At 41.9% G+C, this 11,742-nt stretch overlaps 1 long non-coding RNA gene across 1 annotated transcript; it reads left to right on the top strand.

The window, feature by feature from the left end:
• Nucleotides 1-3,754: 3,754 nt before the first annotated feature.
• LOC133459468 (uncharacterized) lies at nucleotides 3,755-6,759 on the top strand. Its single transcript, XR_009784054.1, has 2 exons — nucleotides 3,755-5,372; nucleotides 6,154-6,759. It is a non-coding gene; the product is annotated as an uncharacterized LOC133459468 (long non-coding RNA).
• The last annotated feature ends 4,983 nt before the right edge of the window (nucleotides 6,760-11,742 follow it).

Below are 11,742 nucleotides of genomic sequence, written 5' to 3'. Positions count from 1 at the left end.
ATGAGCGCGCAGCGATGCGTAAAAGTATATATTTATTTGTTACAGGTTTACCGGAGCGCGCTCCGGCTTGCTCCACCTCAAATTAAGCCCTGGCTAGGCCTATACAGTGGCACACTGGCACAGCAGCCCGTCATAACAGCCCGCCATAACTATAAAATACAGTAGCCTACGCCAACCTTTTATTTATTTGAATAATGTGACAGGTTTTATTTTATTTTATTTTTTCATCATCCCTCCCTCCTGTCTGGAGGGGGGGCGGGAGCTGGGGGAGGGGGTGCGGTACCAAAAGGAGGGGGTGCTGCCGCACCCCCAGCACCCCTACTTCCAGCAGTGCAGAATTCAGAATGATGTCATTCTGCATATTAAGTAGCCATGTGCTACTGCACGCTACCTAAGCTTCTCTGGTCCAACAAAGGAAGCTGTCTTACTTTCCTTCTTTATTCATTTAAGGACAGTTGTGCCTATTATTGACTCGATAGCACCATATACTGGATGAAAATGGAACACAGAGAAACTACACGACACGCTTAAGTGACGCGTCTGCTGCGCACCGAGGAAATTTACTTCCGGTTGCGAACAGTCAGAGAATGCGAACGCACGTGTGTGTGATCGCGTAAAAGAAATCTTCTAACAGTGACAGACAGACATGCACATGCTGTTAGTGTAGTACGCAGCTTCTTGTTACGCGTGATGTAGTCTGCGTACGTAACAATGCACGCACGCACGCACGTGTAACAAAATTATCTATGTTATTCACGCGTGCACACACACGCTGCTGCGCGCGGCTCCTCTATTAAAGACGCTAATAGTACTTCATAGTGTGTTTGTGCGTGCGTGCGTGCGTGCGTGCGTGCGTGCGTGCGTGCGTGCGTGCGTGCGTGCGTGCGTGCGTGCGTGCGTGCGTGCGTGCGTGCGTGCGTGCGTGTGTGTATATGTCTGTGTGGCTATGTGTGTGTGTATATGTCTGTGATCCAGTTTTTGAATGCTGTAGTTGTCATTCTGATAAGATCTTTCCAACAAGAGAAAGTGTTTGAGGAAAGATTAGACCTTTTGGAGTTTCCTCTCAACTGCCTTTATGAAAGGTATTGTTTCTCCAGTAATGGCATCTGTAATGTGTGCAGAATACATATATGATAAAAAATTTTATTAAACTTTATGATTGCACAAAAGTCCACAAAGCTACACCCTTACAGGAAAACAATAATGCAATGGTATTGTCAATATATTAAATTATTGATTTAGGGTTCAAGTCAAGTCAATTCAATTTTATTTATAAAGCACATTTCACATTACGAGCATGGACTCAATGTGCTCAAAAATACATAAACAAACAAACAAACAAAACCGTAATAATTAGCAGCATGAGGTTGTACGGACGTTTAGGAACAATCGGGCCGAGTGTTTGTAAAATTGAACAATGTCTTTACGATAAAGTTCGGCCGAGCAATAAGCGTCCAAAATTTTGCCTTTTTTTTGCTTTTTGGCATCTAGCGTTGCCACGGTAACACTTTTGAATGAGAAAAGTAATGCTCACGATGGAGACGCATCTAACGATATATGTCATGCATGGGTGCACGTTTGTTCAGCCTACATTAATGGATAGGTTTTTTTTTCACCATGGTAAAAAACCCCATCTGAATGAATGGGGCCATTTGGCATGGATTTTGACATAAAATTTCCTTAAATCGCAGCTTCATGAAATTTGAATATCTTGAAGTCCACAGCGTGCCGAGTCGGGGAACATTTGTACGATGTTTCTACGATAACCTGTTGCTTAGCAACAAGCGTCCAAATTAAAATGGAAATTAAAAAAAAAATTTAAGTGAAATTTCGCAAAAACTGTAATAATTGGCATAATGAGGTTGTACGGTCCGTTAGTGCCGATCGGGCCGAGTGTTTGAAAGTTTGTTCTTAAATCATAGCTTCATGAAATTTGAATATGTTGAAGTCCACAGCGTTCTGAGTCTGGGAACATTTGTACGATATCTCTACGATAACCTGTTGCCTAGCAACAAGCGTCCAAAGTCAAACGGAAATTAAAAAAAATAAATAAAGGTAAATATCGCAAAAACTGTAATAATTGGCATAATGAGGATGTACGGTCCATTAGTGCCAATCGGGCCGAGTGTTTGAAAGTTTGAACGATGTCTCTATGATAAATTTCGGCCGAGCAATAAGCATCCAAATTTTCGCCTTTTTTTTTTGCTTTTTGGCATCTAGTGTTGCCACGGTAAGACTTTTGACTTAAAAAAAGTAATACCCATCGGGGTACGATGGAGACGCATCGAACGATGTATGGCATGCATCGGTGCACGTTGCGGTTCGGGCCGTATTAACGGACGAAAAAAGCATGCAGAATAAGAATAATAAGAAAAGGGAAACCTTTCTGTATACTATATTATATCGCCTTCATTTTCATGTTTTTTCTCATATTTTTGGGGCGTGTTTCATTTTTTGGGGATTTTTTTTCCCACATCAGAGCGGGGTCATGCTCTACACCCGCTGGTGCACAGTGGGACTTTTGCGACTTTAGCTTGTTAGCAAAATGCTAGCAACATTGCCCTTTGGGCCATTCTGGACGATTGCAATATGGTCATGCCACTACTTGGCATCCCCATAATAACGAGTATGACAAGAGAAAAAACAATAATAACAACCATAATTCCATTTGAACAAAAGTGCGATCACCCTGCACCCTCATGAGTTTAGTCAAACGCCTGTGCAAAAAAGGTACGTTTTTAGTCTGCTTTTGAAAGTGGGCACTGTTGGAGCAGACCTTATTTCCTGTGCCAAGGAATTCCAGAGAGTTAAGGTCTTGATAGCTTTGGAATTAAAATTAAGTTGGAGACTTTCGATGTAAAATGTTAAAGAAAGGTAAAAGTGCATTGAAGTTTCGGTTTTGGGGAAAACAATTGAGTTGATCCGACGAGACATGGACAATCTCAACTGTTTGACACACATCATGTCATCATGTACTGCCTTTTTGATGTAGTAGGAATTTCACCCCCTCATTCTTTCCCATTACAAGCTGGTACTCACTTGATGAAACATAAGCAACATATGTCATCTGTAACCGACCTCATGGTCTGCTTAGGAATCCCAGCTTGGCTTCCCTGCATATCATGTGCTGAATGGAAACTTGGGCATCAATTCATCTGTCTCCACACATTTACAAAAGGCGTGTCTAACTGGTGTTAGGAGTTTTAAATAGATGGGACCTTCAGCTCAGCTGGACCCAGCTGGTGATTTGAAGCTCTTCTACTGCACATTTACACTTCATACGTCTTCTTTCCTTCATTCCAGGTAAGTGACTTTTCTATGATCTCCCTCCAACTGCTCGGTGACCCTTCATTTCACCTACATTCTCTACTCAACTCCACCTCTCATGATTCTTCCCTCTTGTTTTTTTTTACGCAATTGATTTCCCCCTCTTATTATTTTGATTTGCTTTTAGCATAGCTGTCCTGTTCTTCAACCTCCTCAATAAGAAAACATTTGTGTGCAGCTCTTCCAGTATGGCGACACTGTGGATACACGCCATCTCAGTTCTGCTCTTACTGGCCGTGACCCGTCCGAGCACAGAAGCCACTAGCTTACAGACTCTGTGTGGCGCTGAACTGGTGGATGTCCTTACCGAAGTCTGTGGAGGCAGAGGCTTCTACTTCCGCTCACGCACAGGGGAGACTACCATTGTGAAGGCCTGCTGTTTCCAGCCCTGCAGCCCCTCTGATCTGGCAAGCTATTGCGCCCCCTGAGCTGGCAGGCACCAGCGCGTATACCTGTCACTTTCTGCTCTGCCATGCTTAGCATAGCTTAGCTTTTTAGCTGACTTAGCATGCAACACTAAATTAATCCATAACTCCTTCCCACCTGCAGGCCCGTAGCGTGGAGACGTTGCGGATAGCCAGCTGTTTGGGTCAATGTGCCAATGAATTGATGGCAATATTTTTCCTAGAAAATAAACTTTTATAAGTTTAGAAGTTTGAAGAGTTATCTTTTATCCTTCCTTCTGTTGATCTTTATTCATTTTATCCATTAGCCACTAGTATAATTTAATTGACTTTAACATAAATAAAACACATCGTCAAGTTCCTTGGCAGTGTTTCCCGTATACTGTTGCCGTTTGTCTTCATTTCTCTGTTTTTTCAACATCTGTGTTCAAAACTTCATGTGCAACAGCTCATTAATCTAATCTTATATAAAGGAAATAAAATGAGTTAATTTTCAATTCTTGTTTTATTTACAGTAATTCAGTGAATATAACAATTAAACGAAAAACATTCTCCAGCCTCTACAATGTGTTACACACTGATAAAATACTAATAAAACAAATAATTCAGTTTGTAAAGAAAAAAAAAGGAAATAACATTCCACCTGAATGCTTTCCCACCTCTGAAAAGACTAAACTGGAGTTCATACTGGATTGCAAGACAGATTAAAAAAAAAAGCTACACCCTTACAGGAAAACAATAATGCAATGGTATTGTCAATATATTAAATTACTTATTATATTATAATGAACTATAATTAATTATGAATGAATTGTCAAAATATAATATTTCCTTATTGTCAAGGCAACATTTCTTCATAACAAACAATTTGTGTAGAAAACATCCACATATTTTATGTGAAAAATGCTTATAACCTCCAAATGAGAGAATAGTTTTTTCATTGCTTTTACAGAATGTTTATTAAGAATACAAATTGTATTTATACCTCTACACAAAAAAGAAAATTGTTTTCACCAGATGAGTAGATGACAGGAACCAAGACCATCTTTGAACAAATATTCTCAAAAGGTTTTTGCCAAAAAAGATATGCATGAAAGCAAAAACACAGTTTATCTCAACACAATGTTTTAGATTTTCTTCTTCGATGCTTCGTTGCTAATGAAGGGACAGTCGTAGTCTGTCCAGCTGATGATCTTCGTCGGTTGACTTTTTTTTTTTTTGTCTTTTTCAGTTGGCGTGTTTTTATGTTTGGTCGGAGACATGGACAATCTCAACTGAAGGCACTGTTTGACACACTTCATGTTATCATGTACTGCCTTTTTGATGTAGTTGGTATTTCACCCCCTCATACTTTACCATTACAAGCTGGTACTCACTTGATGAAACATAAGCAACATATGTCATCTGTAACCGACCTCATGGTCTGCTTAGGAATCCCAGCTTGGCTTCCCTGCACATCATGTGCTGAATGGAAACTTGGGCATCAATTAATCTGTCTCCACACATTTACAAAAGGCGTGTCTAACTGGTGTTAGGAGTTTTAAATAGATGGAACCTTCAGCTCAGTGTCACACCAGCTGGTGATTTGAAGCTCTTCTACTGCACATTTACGCTTCACACGTCTTCTTTCCTTCATTCCAGGTAAGCGACTTTTCTATGATCTCCCTCCAACTGCTCAGTGACCCTTCATTTCACCTACATTCAGTGCTTTAAGTGGGCCGGTACGGAGCGGTACGCAGTACCGGCACTTCTAAATTGTACCCATCAGCGTACCGGAAATTATTTACTGTGTGCGGCGCGTACCGGTACTGTTCTTCCCAGATTCCCCATCAGTCAGTAACTCCCCCCGATCTCCCCAAAGTCTACAGGTTGGATTTGTTGATTAAGGTTTTTTGATGCTCAAAGCTTGCCGTACAGACGTAAAGGTAAAGTAAAGGCGCGCTTGGCCAACCCACGGCTCGCGAGCCGCATGCGGCTCTTTGGCCGGTGTCATGTGGCTCTTGCAACTTTATTTGATAGGTGCAGTGAAAGACAGACTCGTACGAAGTGGGTGCAAAATATGCCGTGACTGGAATCGAACCCGCATTCCCTGTACGCAAGTCGCCTGCTCATCCCGTTGAGCTAGACGGGCGCGCTTGTGCTTGTGACGGAAATAACTTGTAGGGACAAAATGCAAGGCCAAACGGAAATATACAAATTTACATAGTCCCATATTTGTATGACTGGAGGGGGAGAGTACCGGCACTTATTTTTTCCCACTTAAAGCACTGCCTACATTCTCTACTCAACTCCACCTCTCAAGATTCTTCCCTCTTGTTTTTTTTTTTACGCAATTGATTTCCTCCTCCTATTATTTTGATTTGCTTTTAGCATAGCTGTCCTGTTCTTCAACCTCCTCAATAAGAAAAAATTGTGTGTGCAGCTCTTCCAGTATGGCGACACTGTGGATACACGCCATCTCAGTTCTGCTCTTACTGGCCGTGACCCGTCCGAGCACAGAAGCCACTAGTTTACTGCAACTGTGTGGCCAGCCTCTGGTGGATGCCCTTTACGAAGTCTGTGGAGACAAAGGCTTCTACTACCGCTCACGCGCAGAGGATACTACCATTGTGAGGGTCTGCTGTCACCAGCCCTGCCACCACTCTGAACTGGCAAACTATTGCGCCGACTGAGCTGGCAGGCACCAGCGCGTATACCTGTCACTTTCTGCTCAGCCATGCTTAGCATAGCTTAGCTTTTTAGCTGACTTAGCATGCAACACTAAATTAATCCATAACTCCTTCCCACCTGGAGGCCCATAGCGTGGAGACGTTGCGGATAGCCAGCTGTTTGGGTCAATGTGCCAAAGAATTGATGGCAATATTTTTCCTAGAAAATAAAGTTTTATGAGTTTAGAAGTTTGAAGAGTTATCTTTTATCCTTCCTTCTGTTGATCTTTATTCATTTTATCCATTAGCCACTAGTGTAATTTTATTGACTTTAACATAAATAAAACACACTGGCAAGTTCCTTGGCAGTGTTTCCTGTATACTGTTGCCGTTTGTCTTCATTTCTCTGTTTTTTCAACATCTGTGTTCAAAACTTCATGTGCAACAGCTCATTAATCTAATCTTATATAAAGGAAATAAAATGAGTTAATTTTCAATTCTTGTTTTATTTACAGTAATTCAGTGAATATAACTATTAAACGAAAAACATTCTCCAGCCTGTACAATGTGTTACACACTGATAAAATACTAATAAAACAAATAATTTAGTTTGTAAAGAGAAGAAAAAGGAAATAACATTCCACCTGAATGCTTTCCCACCTCTGAAAAGACTAAACTGGAGTTCGTACTGGATTGCAAGACAGATTAAAACCAGGTGATGGATGGGATGAAGTGACTGGCCCTTTAAACCCAGGCAGAAATTAATGTGAAAGAGGCTTTTTTCGGGTCTTTATCTAATTTGTAGTGAATTGTAAAGGATTTAAAAACAAAATGTAAATGTCTTTGGTGTAATAGAAAAGAAGAAAATATACTGTAATTATTTGGCTTCCAATGTTAATTCTATGGCATTCTCATGTATAACACTATATATTTACCAAACTATTTATCACCAAGTCCACTGGTTAAGTCTTCACTATAAAAAGCAGTGGAACTTAGCAAGATTGTATTGTTTTTTTAAATATAGTCATCCATCCATTTTCTTTTAACAGTAACATCCTTCTTGGGCTCACAGGGAGCTCCTGGAGCATATCCAACTGCCAGCAGCCAAGAGGTGGGGTACACCATGGGTGCTCTGCCAGTCCGGGGAACACAGAGACTGACAAACATGCACAGGCATTCTTACTGCTAGAGTCTGTTTAGAAATACCAGTCAACCTTGCACCCATGCCTTTGGCCTGCCAGAAATAGCTGGAGTGCTCAAAGAAAAAAGAAATACTGCAAGTATCGAGAGGATATGCATAGCACAATTTTAGTACATGAATGCATTTGCTCTGTTTGGTAAAGGCTTTAGAAGTCAAAGTTCGATCTCATTCAGTGCAAGATTGACTGCCAAAATCCTCAGATCCCACAAACCACATAGATATTGGCTGACACCATCTCTGCAGAGCATCATGTTGCACATATACCAACACAACAGATGCTTCTGTGATGTGCCGGTTTCTTTGCAGCATGACATGGGGCACAGTACTGAGGTGCAGGTCACCTCCATTTTGGAGGTTTTCACTGTCCATCGCACAATCACTATTGTTATGGTAGAATAAAAAAGGTGTAAAAGTAGCATGGATCAAAGAAAAGCCCAGTGCAGATCTCAACATATATGGAGTAAACAGCTGCACCAATTAAAATGAGTGTTGGGGGACTCTGGATGGAGCAATCCACTGTTTTGTAATGGTCCCATACTTAGTGGGCTCTGCGCAAAAATACAAACATGACATCAGTGGCTGGGCTGCAGAAAACACTGACAGAAAAAGACAACTGCTATTATAAAAGGACAAGCGCATCTAGATTCAGCTGGAAATATTGACAGCAGTTCAATATAGAAGAGGTTCATTTTGGTGGTAGAACGGCAAGGGGAAATACAGTGTACAAACTTCCTTGTTATGTGTGTCCATTTCACTTGGTTTAGGGTAAGAATTTGGCTCAAAGTAGTGCTTCGGTTAGGCTCTCCGTGTGATTGCTGAAGTTTGCGTAAGAGTGTAAGTAAAGCATTATGGCAAGGATTGGTCCCCACAAAGACAGGGATACCAAGATGTGTGTGCATATGTGCGTTAACATTTAGCAGAGACCAGCACTCCCCCCTGCTGGCTACTCTGCAAATCTGTTGGATAAACATGATTTCTGTGGCTTCTCAAACATTATAGAAGCACAGAGAAAGGCTGTGCATGCGCAAACAAGAAGTAAAAAATAACTAAGCATCCTACGCCCATATGGGTCTTTTACAAAGCAGTCAACTCAAGCTTTATTGTGTATAACCTTAAAATGACTGTATAATATCACACCGTGATATTAAATTCTGTCTTGTGTCCTGATGTAGGGTTCTGTGCAAGTCAGAAAATGAGGGTTCATAATTAGAGCAATGAGAACAATTACATGGTTTTATGTGACCATTTAAAAGATGAGCTCTCCGGTATTATAGTGGTATTATAGTAGAGAAAGTGCACTCGGGATTTCAGGGGTATCATTTTCCTCTGAAGGCCGACGGGAGGAGAAGGAGTCAGCAAGTCTCTTAGTATTCCACGTGAGCCACTGTGCCTCCATATTGTCATTTCCTGTTTCAGTCTTATCTGGAAAAACCTGGACGTTCACTCCAGCTAAGGGCGCATGCATCTTTCTCTGCTCGTCACCTGCTATTCCATATCTGCCTCTATTTTCCTATATACTCTCTTTTACTACCCTACTACTTTCCTGCCTGCCCGTGTCATCATTAGAATGTTAAAGAAGCAGCACAGCTCTACGTGGACATCAGTCACTCAGACAACCAGTTCGATGTCTCCCCGTCAACCTGGCGGCGGATTGATGTCTTGAATTACTCAGTTGCTCGATCAACCACTTAAATGCATAATCACCTTGTATTATCACATTTGTGGGGGGATTTTGTGTGTTTTATACTTCTTTTCTACAGAAATGCATGCACCAGGCATTTAGGAATCTTCATATAAAGCAGTAGAAGAACATAACAACCCTTCTCACTACATAAAGAGCAGTCTGAAACCTACTTTGTTTTTGTAATTGCCGGCTGTATTCTCAGAGGAAAAATAAAAATCTCAGGTAATGGTGATATTTTATCAAAAAGAGATGTCTGGCATGGACAATCTTGTGCACAGCAGAGGCAACGTGATGCTCACAGAGCATTTATGCATCCAAATGTTGTCACAGTTTATTAGGAGCTGTAAAATCCATTGCCCTTAAGTTGTCACTGCAGTATTAATACAAATCCTCTACTGTTAAAAGGAAAATACAATCCTTCCTATTAAACTGTCAGACAATTGCACACTTTTATCGTTAGCACGAGATGCCACTAGATGTATTCCCATAGCTGTTGCAGAGAAGGTTAGGAATAAAGCGATACAGAGTGGCAGCTATGGGTTGCTGATACCCTCTTTCTCAAGTGATTACATTCTGTTCAGGCCCTGTTGCAGTGAGAAGGAGGAAGATCAAGCTTCAGCCATGGAATATGAATTTTATATCTGCAATGCAGCCAGGAGGTGCTTTCATGTAACTGCCTGCCTTGGCACTGGGCAGTTAATATCAGCTGTCTGTAAGGCAGCTGATTTGTTTGAACTACAACTCCTATTATCATATCATATTTCATTTTCCACTGCGAAGAAATGGTCTGTCTGCAGTCATATGCCTTTATACTCTCATATTTAACATGTCTTTTACTTTGCAGAGTTGAAGCATTTTATGCAAGAATGCAGCATGTATTGTTGTTTTTTTTTAGCATGAAGAAAATAGACAACTGACTTCATTACAAATGCACAAGTTAACATCATGCGTTGGGCTATAGGTCTTAGCTGCTTGTAATGAAATATTCATGAATTGTACATGTTTCAGTCACAATGGTGAAAGAAAATGTCTTTAAAGCCAATGCTGAAGCTTGATGGATGCGTGTATAAATGCTGACAGGTACTCTGTATTGCTTAATTATCAAAAAGCTAAACAATGTCTCATGATGTACTAATTATTAATTGTCTCCAGACAAAAGGAACTTTTGGAAACTAATTTGTTGTTTCTTTTTTTCCCTTTTCTTTCCTATATAAGCAAGGAAACATGTTTTGCATTTAACAAATTGCTTTCAGTGTTAAAGTAGCTAACCAGTGCTGGTTGAATCAGCCACTTGCCTTAGAATATCCCAGCGTTGATGGCTTGTCCAGGTACCCTCATCGTAGACACTAGGGATGCTGCGATCCGATCTGCGGGTCGAAAATATGCTGTGATCCAGCCAAAAAACATGGATCGGATCGGATCGCAGTGCAGGGGAAAACTGCGATACTAGCGCTGCGATACGAATGCACAACACCGGAACCTGCAGCGTGGGAGTGAGAGGGGCAGGGTAACGGCCCGGTCAGGCGGGGGAGAGGTTTGTCCGTCAAGACTCCTCTCCCTGGCCCGGCCCTTCTTAACCTTTCCCCGACCCTGAACCTAACCTGGGACTTGCTGATCGGGCCGGAGCTTCGGGAGCTGCGTGCTGGCCTGCGGTCCCCACCCCCGGTCATCCCGCTGCTGCTTCCACCTGCCTGCTGTGCTGTTGACATCCCCAATCCCCCAGCCTGGTCCTCGGCAGGAGGGTCCCCCCTTATCAGCCTGGTCCTGGTCCAGGTTTCTTCCTCCTAAAGGGGAGTTTTTCTTGCCACTGTTTGGCTTAAGGCTTTTCTCCCACTATGGGACTTTTTAATAATAATAATAATGACTTGGATTTATATAGCGCCCTTCAAGGGACCCAGAGCGCTTTACAGAGATCATTATTCATTCATACACATCCTCACTGGTGGTGGTAAACTACATTGTAGCCACAGCTGCCCTGGGGCAGACTGACGGAAGCGTGGCTGCCATATCGCGCCTAACGGCCCCTCCGACCACCACCAACATTCATACACATTCAAACACATTCACACGGGGCAAGGTGGGTAAGGTGTCTTGCCCAAGGACACTACGACAGCAAACTGGGACAGAGCGGGATTCGAACCGCCGACCTTCCGATCATCGGACGACCCGCTCTACCACCTGAGCTACTGCCGCCCCTGCTTTTTACCTGCCATTGTTTATGTAACAATTGCTCGGGGGTTTATGTTCTGGGTCTCTGGAAAGCGTCTGGAGACAACTTTTGTTGTATTAGACGCTATATAAATAAAATTGAATTGAATTGAATTGAATTGAATTGAATTGAATTGAATTGATACTAGCGCTCCATTCAAAGTCCGCTCCAGCTTTTCCATCCAGCACTTGCTTCTCACACAGGCGAGGAAGAAACAGCATTAGTAGTAGGTTAGAAAAAAAAATCTACTTCTGCTACCACCATGTGTG

Source organism: Cololabis saira, chromosome 14 (assembly GCF_033807715.1).
Source record: "Cololabis saira isolate AMF1-May2022 chromosome 14, fColSai1.1, whole genome shotgun sequence".
Taxonomy (NCBI): Eukaryota; Metazoa; Chordata; class Actinopteri; order Beloniformes; family Belonidae; genus Cololabis; species Cololabis saira.
The sequence above is the reverse complement of the archived record's forward strand: the minus strand, read 5'-3'. Positions and strand labels throughout refer to the sequence as shown.